Source organism: Hordeum vulgare, chromosome 3H, assembly GCF_904849725.1.
Source record: "Hordeum vulgare subsp. vulgare chromosome 3H, MorexV3_pseudomolecules_assembly, whole genome shotgun sequence".
NCBI classification, from domain to species: domain Eukaryota; kingdom Viridiplantae; phylum Streptophyta; class Magnoliopsida; order Poales; family Poaceae; genus Hordeum; species Hordeum vulgare.
Genome location: NC_058520.1, coordinates 610,808,980 through 610,823,301, shown reverse-complemented (window position 1 = coordinate 610,823,301; position 14,322 = coordinate 610,808,980).

The window sequence follows — 14,322 nt, the reverse complement described above, 5'->3', positions numbered from 1 at the left end:
TTTCGGGGGCCCAGGGCGAAACTAAAATTTAAGGCCCCTTAGTATAAATAAATAGTATAGATTAGCGAAATAAATAGCAAAAAAAAAACACTTTGTCAGCCTGTTTTGAATAAACTAACCATTTTCGATCACGTACTTCCCCGTTGCTCATTGTTCTAGAGTAATGGGCATATGAAAAATGTCTTCTCTTGCCATTTAAAGGAAAAGTAATATCATCTTCTCTAATAGGCCCCTTCTCAACTATTGTATCCCTTGCTTTGTTATCAAGACTAGCCCAATTTGCTGGATCATAAATATCCACATGAACTGGTTCTTCATCAACAGTAGCAGATTCCATGGGAGATGAATTATGGTCATGATCACTCACATTGTTATCGTTCGCGTCGATGTCAACATTGTCTTCTGTATGGATATCATCTTCTAGATTCACATTACTTGGTTCTCCCACAAGAACTAACGCCAACTCATCTGGATTTTTTTGAAGTGGACGGGTTACTCTTAAAAAACTTAGGAAAAGATCCTCTTTATGAATCTATCAATTTTTGATCTCCTTTCCTCTTTTTTCTTTTAGCAGCACCTGATTTAGGCTTCATAATAATTCTGAAAATAAATAAATATGAATCAAAATTAGGGCATAAACTACCTAAAAATTAAAAAGGAATCACTAGAAGTAATCAATTACCGTCCAGATGACCAGATCCATCAGCAGAAGGGACGCACCACGGACTGAACAGGCTTGGGACAGACGGCGACGGACGCCACGGGGGAAGCTGCCGGCGAGGAGCGGCTCCGCGCGACGCGATACTCGTAGATCAGTAGATGAGAGAGCCGTCAACCGCGGTGTGTAGGGAGACTTCGTAGTAGCGCGTGCGTGCGTCGTGCGTGTGGCGAGGAGCGGCTCCTGGAGAGAGCCAGAGCGCTCGTGACTTCATGCGTGCGGCGGACCAGAAGCACGCACGATCAAAGGATCAATCCATCCATACGATCTCCTGTCGTGATAAGAGATCCCCTGCTCCAGCCCATTTGTCTCTTGGCCCATGCAAATAGGCCTGGTTTCTATTTATTTTTTCAAATTTTCTATATTAATTATAATACTTAGTATACGTATATACGCAGGGGGCCCCAAAAAAATTTGGGCCCGTGCGGCCGCCCCCGCGGAACCCCCCAAGGGCCGGCCCTGATCGAATCTCTATGTGTTTGCTTCTGTCATGGAACACCGAGTTTTTGCTGAGCTGCATAGCAGATTTGTTGTCTATCAGAATTGCAGGCGGCTTGATCTCGGTGCCCTGTCGCTTCAGCCAGCAACCGAGAGAACCAAAGCCCCTGGCAAGTAGTAGATGCGCCTGCGACGTATTCCGCCTCACAAGATGATAGCGCGACCACCTTCTGCTTGGTGGACTGCCAACTGATCGGGCTCTTGTCGAGGAAGAAGAGCGAGCCGGTGGTGCTCTTGCGGTCGTCGACGTCGCCGCCAAGGTCGGAGTTGCTGTAGCCGATGAGGGAGGGGTCCCTGCTCCCCCTAAGATACACACACCCGAAGGTTAGAGTACCCGCAATGTACCTCAGTAAGTGTTTTGCCGCCGTGAGATGCTCGACGGTGGGTTTCTCCATGAAACGACTGAGGTAGGAGACCGCATACGCAATGTCGGGCCTGGTCTGCACCAGGTACCGCAGGCTGCCAATCAGACTGCGGTAGAATGAGGCGTCAGTAGCCGGCGTCGTGTTGTCCTTGCTGAGCTTGAACTTCGCCTCCATGGGCACCGCGCTGGTTTTACACTCTGCCATGGACGCCTTCTCGAGCAGTTTCTGCGCGTAGCCCGCCTGGCACAGCGTGATGCCGCGCTCTGTCTGTCGCACCTCTATGCCAAGGTAATACGTGAGCCGCCCGAGGTCACTCATCTGGAATAGTTTCTTCATCTCCTCCTTGAAGTTGCCCAGCTCTTGCGGCTGCGCGTCGGCGATGATGAGATCGTCGGCGTACACGTCAACAACAAAGAGAGAGTCCCGCTCCCGCGCAGGTAGACGCCATGCTCGGAGTCGCTTCGCTGGAATCTGAGCGACAGCAGGCTGCTGTCCAACTTTGCATTCCAGGCATGTGGTGCTTGTCGTAGACCGTACAATGCCTTGGGGAGCTTGAAGACCTTGTGCTCCTGTCCGGCAAGCTCGAACCCCGGCGGCTACGCGACGAAGACCTCCTCTGCCAAGTCCCCGTTGAGGAAGGCTGTTTGACGTCCATGTGATGGACCTCCCACCCTTGGTGGGCGGCGAGCGCGGTGAGGAGACGCACGGAATCGAAGTGAGCCACCGGTGCAAAAACTTCCTCGAAGTCTATGCCGGCGAGCTGCACGTAGCCCTTTGCTGCCAGGCGTGCTTTGTACTTGATGATGGCGCCGGATGGGTCCTTCTTCAGCTTGAAGACCCATTTTAGGCCGATCGGAAGCTGCCCAGTTGGTGGTTCCACCAGTTTCCTGGTATCGTTGGCCTCGATCGCTGCGAGATCCTCTCGCATCGCCCGCAGCCAGCACTGTTGTGCTGCAGCTTCTGGGTACGAGGCTGGTTGCTCCCCTGCGATGAGACAGATGCTGCGGCCTCATCGTCGTCCACAACGTCGACGAGATGCACGCAGTCCTCATCGTACCTGGGGCTGGGTTGGTGAATGCCGTCTTTGCTCCGGGTGAGCATGGGATGCCCACCTTGATCTTTGTCCTGGCCGCCTCCTTCTGGATCGGCCTCGGAGTGCGCCTCGCTTGAAGGCGCCACATCCTTGTTCGCGGTAGAGTCCCCGCCTGACAGGCTTGGCATGACAGGCTCCCCAGCAGGTGCACTAGCCGCCGGTGACACCGCTGCTCCCCCGTCCTTTGGGCACTCTGGCCTGGGGATGGAGACGGTGTAGCTCACCGTGAACGGCTCTGGTGTTGGTGTGGAGTTGTCTTATTTCCAGCATGTGCCCTCATCGAAGACCACATCGCGAGAGACATGAACTCGCCCGGTCCCCGGGTTGAAGACACGGTACCCCTTGGTTCCCTCCTCATAGCCGATGAAGACCATGGGCGTGCTCCGATCATCAAGCTTCTTAAGCATGGGCCTGGTATTCTTGACATGTGCCATGCATCCAAACACACAGACATGTTGAATACTAGGCTTTTTACCGTGCCATACCTCATACGACATCTTCCCTTTGACGCTACGTGTAGGGGATCGGTTCAGGAGGTAGACAGCAGTGGTGACTGCCTCACCCCAGAACTTCGCCGGCATCCCCTTCGCCTTGAGCATGATGCGCGCCATGGAGACCACTCTCTGGTTCCGCCTCTCCACTACCCCGTTCTGCTATGGTGTGTACGGCGTTGTTAGTTGCCGCTTGACGCCCTCTTCTGCGCAGTATTCCATGAACACCGCTGACGTGAACTCGCCGCCTCGATCCGTCCGAAGCGCGCGCAGGGGCCGCCCCGCCTCCACTTCGACCACCGCCTTGAAGCGTCTGATTGTGGCTTGGGCCTGGTCCTTGGAGGCCAGGAGGAGCAGCCACATATTGTTGGGGAACGTCGCATGGGAAACAAAAATTTTCCTACGCGCACGAAGACCTATCATGGTGATATCCATCTACGAGAGGGGATGAGTGATCTACGTACCCTTGTAGATCGTACAGCAGAAGCGTTAGTGAACGCGGTTGATGTAGTGGAACGTCCTCACGTCCCTCGATCCGCCCCGCGAACAATCCCGCGATCAGTCCCACGATCTAGTACCGAACGGACGGCACCTCCGCGTTCAGCACACGTACAGCTCGACGATGATCTCGGCCTTCTTGATCCAGCAAGAGAGACGGAGAGGTAGAAGAGTTCTCCGGCAGCGTGACGGTGCTCCGGAGGTTGGTGATGACCTTGTCTCAGCAGGGCTCCGCTCGAGCTCCGCAGAAACGCGATCTAGAGGAAAAACCGTGGAGGTATGTGGTCGGGCTGCTGTGGAAAAGTCGTCTCAAATCAGCCCTAAAACCTCCGTATATATAGGTGGGAGGGAGGGGAGGAGGCAGCCTCAAAACCTAAAGGTTTGACCGAAATTGGAGGTGGAGGAGTCCTACTCCAATCCTACTTGGAGTAGGATTCCACCTTCCCACTTGGAAACTCTTTCCACCTTGTGTTTTTTCCTTCTCAAACCTTATGGGCTTTAGTGGGAACTTATTCCATCCCACTAGGGGCTGGTTTATCTCTTCCCATAGCCCATGAGACCCCTTGGGGCGTGACACCCCTCCCGATGGTCCCCGGCACCCCTCCCGGCACTCCCGGTACACTACCGATGAGCCCGAAACTTTTCCGGTAATGCACGAAAACCTTTCGGTAACCAAATGAGGTCATCCTATATATCAATCTTTGTTTCCGGACCATTCCGGAAACCCTCGTGACGGCCGTGATCTCATCCAGGACTCCGAACAACATTCGGTAACCAACCATATAACTCAAATACGCATAAAACATCGTCGAACCTTAAGTGTGCAGACCCTGCGGGTTCGAGAACTATGTAGACATGACCCGAGTGACTCCTCGGTCAATATCCAATAGCGGGACCTGGATGCCCATATTGGATCCTACATATTCTACGAAGATCTTATCGTTTGAACCTCAGTGCCAAGGATTCATATAATCCTGTATGTCATTCCCTTTGTCCTTCGGTATGTTACTTGCCCGAGATTCGATCGTCAGTATCCGCATACCTATTTCAATCTCGTTTACCGGCAAGTCTCTTTACTCGTTCCGTAATACAAGATCCCGCAACTTACACTAAGTCACATTGCTTGCAAGGCTTGTGTGTGATGTTGTATTACCGAGTGGGACCCGAGATACCTCTCCGTCACACGGAGTGACAAATCCCAGTCTCGATCCATACTAACTCAATTAACACCTTTGGAGATACCTGTAGAGCATCTTTATAGTCACCCAGTTACGTTGCGATGTTTGATACACACAAAGCATTCCTCCGGTGTTAGTGAGTTATATGATCTCATGGTCATAGGAACAAATACTTGACATGCAGAAAACAGTAGCAACAAAATGACACGATCAACATGCTACGTCTTATTAGTTTGGGTCTAGTCCATCACATGATTCTCCTAATGATGTGATCCCGTTATCAAGTGACAACACTTACCTATGGCCAGGAAACCTTGACCATCTTTGATCAACGAGCTAGTCAACTAGAGGCTTACTAGGGACAATGTTTTGTCTATGTATCCACACAAGTATTGTGTTTCCAATCAATACAATTATAGCATGGATAATAAACGATTATCATGAACTAAGAAATATAATAATAACTAATTTATTATTGCCTCTAGGGCATATTTCCAACACATATACCTGCTCCGATCATCTACCAGGAGCAGGAAGTACCTCTTCTCTCCGGGCGTAGGTGGCGAGATCGCGCCGCACAGATCACCCTGCACGAGGTCGAGTAGGTTGTTGGCACGCCACTTCGCCTGCTGGGGGAAAGGTGCCCGCCGCTGCTTGCTGGCGAGGCAGGCATCGCACAGCTCGTCGACGTGGTCGATCTTCGGGAGCCTACGCACCATCTCCTCTCGCGCCAGCTTCTGAAATGCCTGGAAGTTCAGATGTCCCATGCGCGCGTGCCAGTGCCAGGAGACGTCGTCATACCGCCCAACCATGCACTGGGGCTGCCCTGGCTTGACGTGCAGTACGTAGAGGTGGTTGCCGTTGCGCTGGACCTTGGCGAGGAGTTGGCGGCGAGTGTCCAGCACACGCAGCTCCCCGTGCTCGATGGTGACCCGGCAGCCGATCTCGTCCAGCTGCCCGAGGATCACTATGTTCGAGCGCAGGCGGGGTATGAAATACACCCTGGTGAGCGCGCGCTGGCGCCCGTCTTGGCATGTGAACAACACCAGGCCACGGCCACAGATGTCCACCACAGACCCATCACCGAAGCGTACGCTCCCTCCGAGGTCAGTGTCCAGCTCGCCGAAGAGTGACCGATCCCCGGTCATATGATTGCTTGCTCCCGTGTCGAGGAACCACGCTAAGCCGTGACGCTCGCCGTCACACCCGGGAAGCACGCCGGCGCGTTCTTCGTTGAGCATGACGATCTCCGGAGGTGGAGTAGGTGTCGTCGGTTCCTCCATGGCTTCTGTCAGGGCACATACCGAGGTCAGTAGAAGTGCAGGGTCGGTGTCGTCGTCGCCGGCCGGTTGAACCAGATGCGCCTGTTCGCGCTTCCTGGTGTTGCAGTCCTAGGCCCAGTGACCCATCTTCTTGCAGTATCTGCATTGATCCATGGATCAAGGTCTGCTGCATGAGCCGCCACCACGGCCGCGTCCTCGGCAGCCGCGCCCCCTAGAGTTGGATCCGGGGGCGCCGTTGTCGCCACCACCATTGTCGGTGTTGCCGCGGTTGTCGCCGTTGCCATGTTCCCGGTTCTTCCGTCGTGCGTCCCACTCCGCCTCCGTTATCAGGAGGGTGCCGGAGCTGGAGCCGCCGCCATCGTCGAGGCCGTAGCGCTCCTCCACAGAGTGCAGTCGCCCCGTCAGCTCCTCGATCGTGAAGGTGCTCACATCGAGTAGCGTCTCGATGGCAATTGCCACCTGCGAGTAGCACCGTGGGACAACACGAAGGAACTTGGTGACTACCTTTGCATCTTCGATGTCGCCTCCGACGATGCGCATGTTGTTGACGAGGGACGAGATCCGCATCCCGAAAGCATCGACGGATTCCTCATCCTTGAAGGAGATGGACTCGAACTCGCTGCGGAGGCGTTGTGCCTTCGCCTGTCACGCCCTCTCGACGCCCATCCTCAACACCTTCACCGCCTCCCACGCCTCCTTTGCAGAAGACTTGACGGCAAGGATTCCGTGCATGTCTGCAGGTACCGCTCGCAAGATCGCCGCCATGGCCGCGCTGTCCTTGCGCTCGACGTCGCTGTTGGGGAACGTCGCATGGGAAACAAAAAATTTCCTACGCGCACGAAGACCTATCATGGTGATGTCCATCTACGAGAGGGGATGTGTGATCTACGTACCCTTGTAGACCGTACAGCAGAAGCGTTAGTGAACGCGGTTGATGTAGTGGAACGTCCTCACGTCCCTCGATCCGCCCCGCGAACTATCCCGCGATCAGTCCCACGATCTAGTGCCGAACGGACGGCACCTCCGTGTTCAGCACACGTACAGCTCGACGATGATCTCGGCCTTCTTGATCCATCAAGAGAGAAGGAGAGGTAGAAGAGTTCTCCGGCAGCGTGACGGCGCTCCGGAGGTTGGTGATGATCTTGTCTCAGCAGGGCTCCGCCCGAGCTCCGCAGAAACGCGATCTAGAGGTAAAACCATGGAGATATGTGGTCGGGATGCCGTGGCAAAAGTTTTTTCAAATCAGCCCTAAAACCCCACTATATATAGGAGGAGGAAGGGGGAGCCTTGCCTTGGGGTCCAAGGACTCCCAAGGGGTCGGCCGAACCAAAGGGGGAAGGTCTCCCCCCCAAACCGAGTCCTACTTGGTTTGGAAGGTGGAGTCCTTCTTCCCTTTCCCACCTCCTTTTTTTTATTTTCTCTTTTATTTTTCTTCCAATACGCATAGGGCTCTTTTGGGCTGTCCCACCAGCCCACTAAGGGCTGATGCGCCACCCTCAATGCCTATGGGCTTCCCCGGGGTGGGTTGCCCCCCCCCCCCGGTGAACTCCCGGAACCCATTCGTCATTCCCGGTACATTCCCGGTAACTCCGAAAACCTTTCGGTAATCAAATGAGGTCATCCTATATATCAATCTTCGTTTCCGGACCATTCCGGAAACCCTCTTGACGTCCGTGATCTCATCCGGGACTCCGAACAACATTTGGTAACCAACCATATAACTCAAATACGCATAAAACAACGTCGAACCTTAAGTGTGCAGACCCTGCGGGTTCGAGAACTATGTAGACATGACCCGAGAGACTCCTCGGTCAACATCCAATAGCGGGACCTGGATGCCCATATTGGATCCTACATATTCTACGAAGATCTTATCGTTTGAACCTTAGTGCCAAGGATTCATATAATCCCGTATGTCATTCCCTTTGTCCTTCGGTATGTTACTTGCCCGAGATTCGATCGTCAGTATCCGTATACCTATTTCAATCTCGTTTACCGGCAAGTTTCTTTACTCGTTCCGTAATACAAGATCCCGTAACTTACACTAAGTCACATTGCTTGCAAGGCTTGTGTGTGATGTTGTATTACTGAGTGGGCCCCGAGATACCTCTCCGTCACACGGAGTGACAAATCCCAGTCTCGATCCATACTAACTCAACGAACACCTTCGGAGATACCTGTAGAGCATCTTTATAGTCACCCAGTTACGTTGTGACGTTGATACACACAAAGCATTCCTCCGGTGTCCGTGAGTTATATGATCTCATGGTCATAGGAACAAATACTTGACACGCAGAAAACAGTAGCAACAAAATGACACGATCAACATGCTACGTCTATTAGTTTGGGTCTAGTCCATCACATGATTCTCCTAATGATGTGATCCCGTTATCAAGTGACAACACTTGCCTATGGCCAGGAAACCTTGACCATCTTTGATCAACGAGCTAGTCAACTAGAGGCTTACTAGGGACAGTGTTTTGTCTATGTATCCATACAAGTATTGTGTTTCCAATCAATACAATTATAGCATGGATAATAAACGATTATCATGAACTAAGAAATATAATAATAACTAATTTATTATTGCCTCTAGGGCATATTTCCAACAGTCGCACCCCAGCTCTATTGCATCCCAAAGTCCCTGGGCCTTCAGGTTGACCTTCATGACGAGTGCCCACTCAATGTAATTGGTTGAGGTGAGCTCGGGGTAGACGAACGAGCCGCCGCCGTGTTCCCGCACGACACGCTCCTGAACAACCACTGCACGGCCGCTTCGCCTGATCCTACTCCTTCCCCGCTATAGCAACGGAGGAGTCAGGGACCTGGCCGGCGAGCAGGCGCCTGTGCGCTGATCAGCGGACATGGTCGCTGGATCGAGTAACCGCGCTCTGATACCACTTGTTGCGATCGAAACGCGAGTGGGAGCGAGGTGTTTTGTGCTGCGAGAACTTGCAGCTTTTCTCTTCGGCCTCCTTGCCTTTTTTTTCATACGAAAGCAAACACTGATCACGCCAGCTCCCATAACCGATTCCGACGTGCCATCCCACGTCCACGATCCATGAGTCTCAGTCGTCCAGCTCCTATCTAGTCTCCACGCAGCGCACGCCATGGTAGCCCTGGCCTAGACTTTAGGGAAATAAAACAGACTCCTAACTGACTAACTGTCTAACTGAAGAAACAAGAAAACGCCCAGCCTAATGCTGTCGAGACTGACGAAACTGACGACGGCGAGCGACGGGTTGAACCTGACATTATCTCTTTTCTGGAACAAGCACAACCACTCGTTACTTTTCTTCAAACGTTGACTTGCCATTGCCCCTCTCTACATCTCAACACCCGCTCCGCCATGCCCAAATCGAGCTCATCCACGCTTTCAACCTTGCCTTTTCTCCGATGCCTTGGCGCGTGGCCGGGGTGACGAGCACGGGCAGTGAGGCACCGAGCTACTGCCGCAGCATCGCCATGGAACCCATCACGACGGGACTAATGCTCATCACTTTTAGTCTTGGTTGGCTTACCAGGACTAAAGGAGCTTCACATGGCCGTCGCGGTGCACCCAGGCAGGAGGACCTTTAGTCCCGGTTGATAACACTGACCGAAACTAGAAGGCAACCATGTGTCAGCAGTTGGTTGGCTTTGTTTTTAGAAAGGAGGAGTTTACGGGTTTTGGAGGGTTTCGGGGTTTTCATAGTATGTTTCGTACTTTTATTTTTGTGTTTATCATTTTTAATTTATGCTTTTCATTTAACTCGAAGCTATCTACTACATATAGCAACGAAAGAACCATTACACAAACTCATCATGATCAATATATAGAGTGAAATGACCTCTCTTTTTACGTGCTTAGCTGAATAATTCAACAAGTTTTTGTAAATCTATTCGATGCTATTACATATAGTACACGTTCATGCATATATATAATATAACATATCTTACAATCCTAATATCTAATTACCAAAATCGCATTGCTTATCCCGATGGTATTCTCCGTCTTTAGGTATGACATGCTCAACAAAGAATCCCGCCAATTCCTCTTGAATTGCTCGTATGCTATCAGTTGGTAGGAGTTCGTCCCGTTTTCACCAGATCTAATTTAAAGAAGTGGGTCAATATATTTATATATATATATACATACGTACTTCAAATTGTTCTCGAGATGTGTGTGTGTGTGTGTGTGAATGAAACTTAAAACAATAGATGGTAATAAAATTAAAATGTGAATATTGTTTACGTACTTCAAATTGTTCTGGAGATATGCCCTTCTCAGAGGTCAAGTGGCGAATGAACTCACAAACGTATTATCCATATAAATTAGTCCTGGGTGCCTGCAGCAAGCATTTACGAGAATAGAGTTCAATCAAAATGATAATCGAGCATGATAGTGATACTGAAACTAGAATCAACTAGTCGTCAACCCGTGCTATTGCACGGGCTAGTAAGTTAATATTGTTTACTTCTTGTTTTATAAGAAGATTTTCGTTGCTCGCGGGGCCAATGGTGTGCTCATTGTAATTTGGTGTACCGGACTTGCTTTATAAGTTGTCGTCGTAAATTAGTTGTCAAAAGTGGATGCTATATTTGGGAATATAATAGTGAAATCAAACAATTTGTGGTACTATTGAAAAAAATTCCCCTCATGCATGTTAGCCTGGAGGTGAATTAGACTATATTTTATTAAAATGTTTATTCAAATTAAGTAACCCAATAACATTTATGCATATTTCCTTAATATGACTTATAAGACAAAGAACATAGAAGTTTTGCTAACATTTGAAGGCACGATCCTAAGCTTTAAGCATGTTACGACAAAAACAATGAATTCCACATGCAATTCTTGTTAAATTCTTGTTAAATTTGCATGTTGAAACTCGACGGAATACCCATTTTCATTCAAATAGGGCTTCTGAATAGAATTGTAATGAGAAAAAATAAATTAACATTGTGTCCATAGCAAATGACAACAATTCTGGTCTAATCCTCGGAACGAACAAAAACTTGTCGTCACCGCCATTAAAAGATCTAGGATGTGAAGCCGCCAAAGATGTTGATGCTAAGCATGGAGAGAATACCCTCTATAGCCGTGATGTTGGCGTTTCCACCACCATTGCTTCTATATGAAGGGATACATCCGGGGACGACCAAACACGTGGAGAGTATGTAGTAACATATCCATGCAAGTCGGCCTTGCCGAGGGGCAGAAAGAGAGACTCGTATGATATGACATGGAGGAGAGGCGTGTAGGGAAGAAAATCTTGGGAGAGGGGCGACAATGACGACAAAAAGAAAGATTGTGAGAGATAACGTCCAATCTTCGGATTTATGTCCTTCCTGCCGGCGACTTGATCTGGATTCCGAACATATTGATTCAGCAGCTTGCTTCTCTCTTATATACGTATACATTCAATCAACCTGTTCCAAATTAGAGGAAAACAGGACCAACTTCATGGATCGTTTTTTGATAGTTGATCAGTCTATACGTGCATGTGTGTTTTCTTCGCCAAAATGGTTGGCTGATGAATCGTTTTTTTGGTATTATTTGCTCTTGTTTTTGAAAGAGGCGTGAGAGATTTAGCCAGTAAGGAAAAAAAATTAGAGTCCTGCTCTCGCTTTGAAAAATAAACGTGACAGCTTGATCAGAAAGGAAAAAAAAAAAGCATTGAAGATAAGTGCAGCTATTAAAAAGAGAGAGCTTCCATGGATCGTATTTTTAGTATGTGCGTGTACATGTGTTCTCTTACGCTAAACGACCGGCCGATGAATCAAAGTTTTTTTATCAGGTTTGCTCTAGCTTTTAAAAGAGGTGTGAGAGATTTAGCTATAGATAAAAAAAATAATAAAAACAGATCTACACCGTTATAATTTGGTCCCACCAGATAAACGGCTCTTAATTTCTAATTAATGTAGGAATTTCTAGGAAGTGCCTAATATAGTATAAGTATAGATATAGATATAGAAGTATAGATGAGAGATGCATGGTACTAGCTAGTAGTACTTACTTTGGGGTGTGAAAATCGCCGCTCCTTTTTTGAGACACCCCTAACCTGGTTGGTGAACTTTTTCCAAACCCTGTCCGACAAAGAAAATAATTACTTGATATCAGGAAATTAACAAAAGTTGCCGATATAATGCGATAATGATTGAACGACCAATCCTTAGGGTCTTTACGTCTCGAGTCCAAGACAATTACTTGTCCCTCTTCAATCCAAATGGCTAGCAAAATAAAGTGGAACCTGCGCACGCATAACTCATCAATTACACTTAACTTCGAGTAAACGAAACAGAATATGCACAAGATAGAAACACTCACTTGAAGTTGTAAGTAAATAGTATTTCCCTTCTGTTTTCTTGTCCAAGTAACGCATCTAGCAAGTTTTTCTCTGTTTCATTGTGTTTTTTGTACCATATATTCATTGACGGTATCTGGGTTAATGAACCCAATGTCATAGATTTTTTGTTTTTTCCATTCGAGGATCTTCGATCTGCATAATATAGTGTGAGGATAAATATACATGCAATGAACGAGGTGAGCTAGAGACTCAATTACCGAAAAAAAAATACTTACACACAATAGGAACTGACGATAGTTTTGTTGAAGGCGGCTTGATTGTAGCACTGGAAAATTTCTTCAAATTCAACGAACAACGCGTGGACTCCATTGAAGTAGTGTTCATCTTTAATTCCCACGAAGATATTATGGTTCACATCCTAGCGGACTTCCAAGTACCATTCATGCAATTATGGCATCATCATTGGTAGATGCGGGAACTGTTCATGTTTGATGAGAGGCTTCCCGTGCTCGTATCTTAAGGTCGCTGCTACCGCAGCCATTTCGAATTGTACCTCATCGCCTATGTAATCACTAACACTAGTAGGAAAATGGCCATCAGTCCCGGCTCCAGAGGGCCTTTAGTCCCGGTTCGTCAACTGGGACAAAACGATCGGGGCTAAAGCCCAAAACCTTTAATACCGGTTTGGGTTTGCTTACGAACCGGGCCTAGAGGAGCTCCACGTGGCCGCTGAGGGCGCCGAGGCAGGAGGACCTTTAGTCCCAGTTGGTAACACCGGCCGGGACCAAAAGGCGGCAACGCCTCAACAGCTGCCTGGCTCTGGGGATTTTCATATTGTGTTTCCCACTTTTATTTCTGTGTTTACCATTTTATTTTATGCTTTTCGTTCAACTCGGCCCTAGCTACTACATATAGCAATGAAAGAACCATTACACAACAGCGTCATGATCAATATATAAAAAGAACCATCATTATCACTTGAAATTTTTTCAACCTAAGAAACAAATAATATCAATGTATCACACATTCATCTTAACATACTAATTAATTAACTAAGAGTTATCCAGCTGATAGTTCTTAACATGGCCAACAACAACAATCATCTGATAGCCCTTCCGGTTGCTCTGTCTTATAGTGATTACGACAAGGGTGTCCGCCCTTAGTTCTTTCTTTTCCTTGATGAACTCCTGCCAGCCGGTCTTGTGGAAAGATATGCGCCCGTCGTCGTCTATCTTGTATTGGACATTCATGACAGGCCCTCTTGGTCCATGGATCACTCCAGCAGTGCCGACAGCGGGGATGTCCGCTCCGGAAAACATCTTCAAAGGTAACTTCTGAAGACCGCTTGAGAATATAGAGAGCATATAATGTTAGGCATCTCACCATACTTGGTTATTATGGCCAAAAAGAGATGAAAGAATATAAAACATCTCACCATAACTTTTTCCACCAAGTTTGTTTTTGTTAGACGGTAAACAAAGGGCTTCCCCAAGAATGCCAAAAAGGATGGTAACATTTCTTTCACACTAGCTTTATCATCCTGAGTATGCTTCTTCATCCTTTGAGAAACAATTGCAGAAAGGATAGGACCATCATCTTCATCTTCGATGTCCTCCTCTTTATCTTGGTTGTCCTCATTTTCATCTTGGATGTCCTCATCTTCATCTGGCTGTCTATGCCATCTTGGTCATCGTCATCATCACCGCTTTGGACATATAATGTCCTTAACCTATTCACCTCTCCTATTAAGTAAAAAGCTACGAGTTCTCCTCCTTTAAAATTGTTCACTGCAATGTACTGCTCCCATCCATCACCATATATAGTGGTTTTATTCTTTCCTTTCGGCAGATCCAATTCCAATTCGCGCTCCTCATCATCCACAAAGTACAACCCATTACCATATGAATT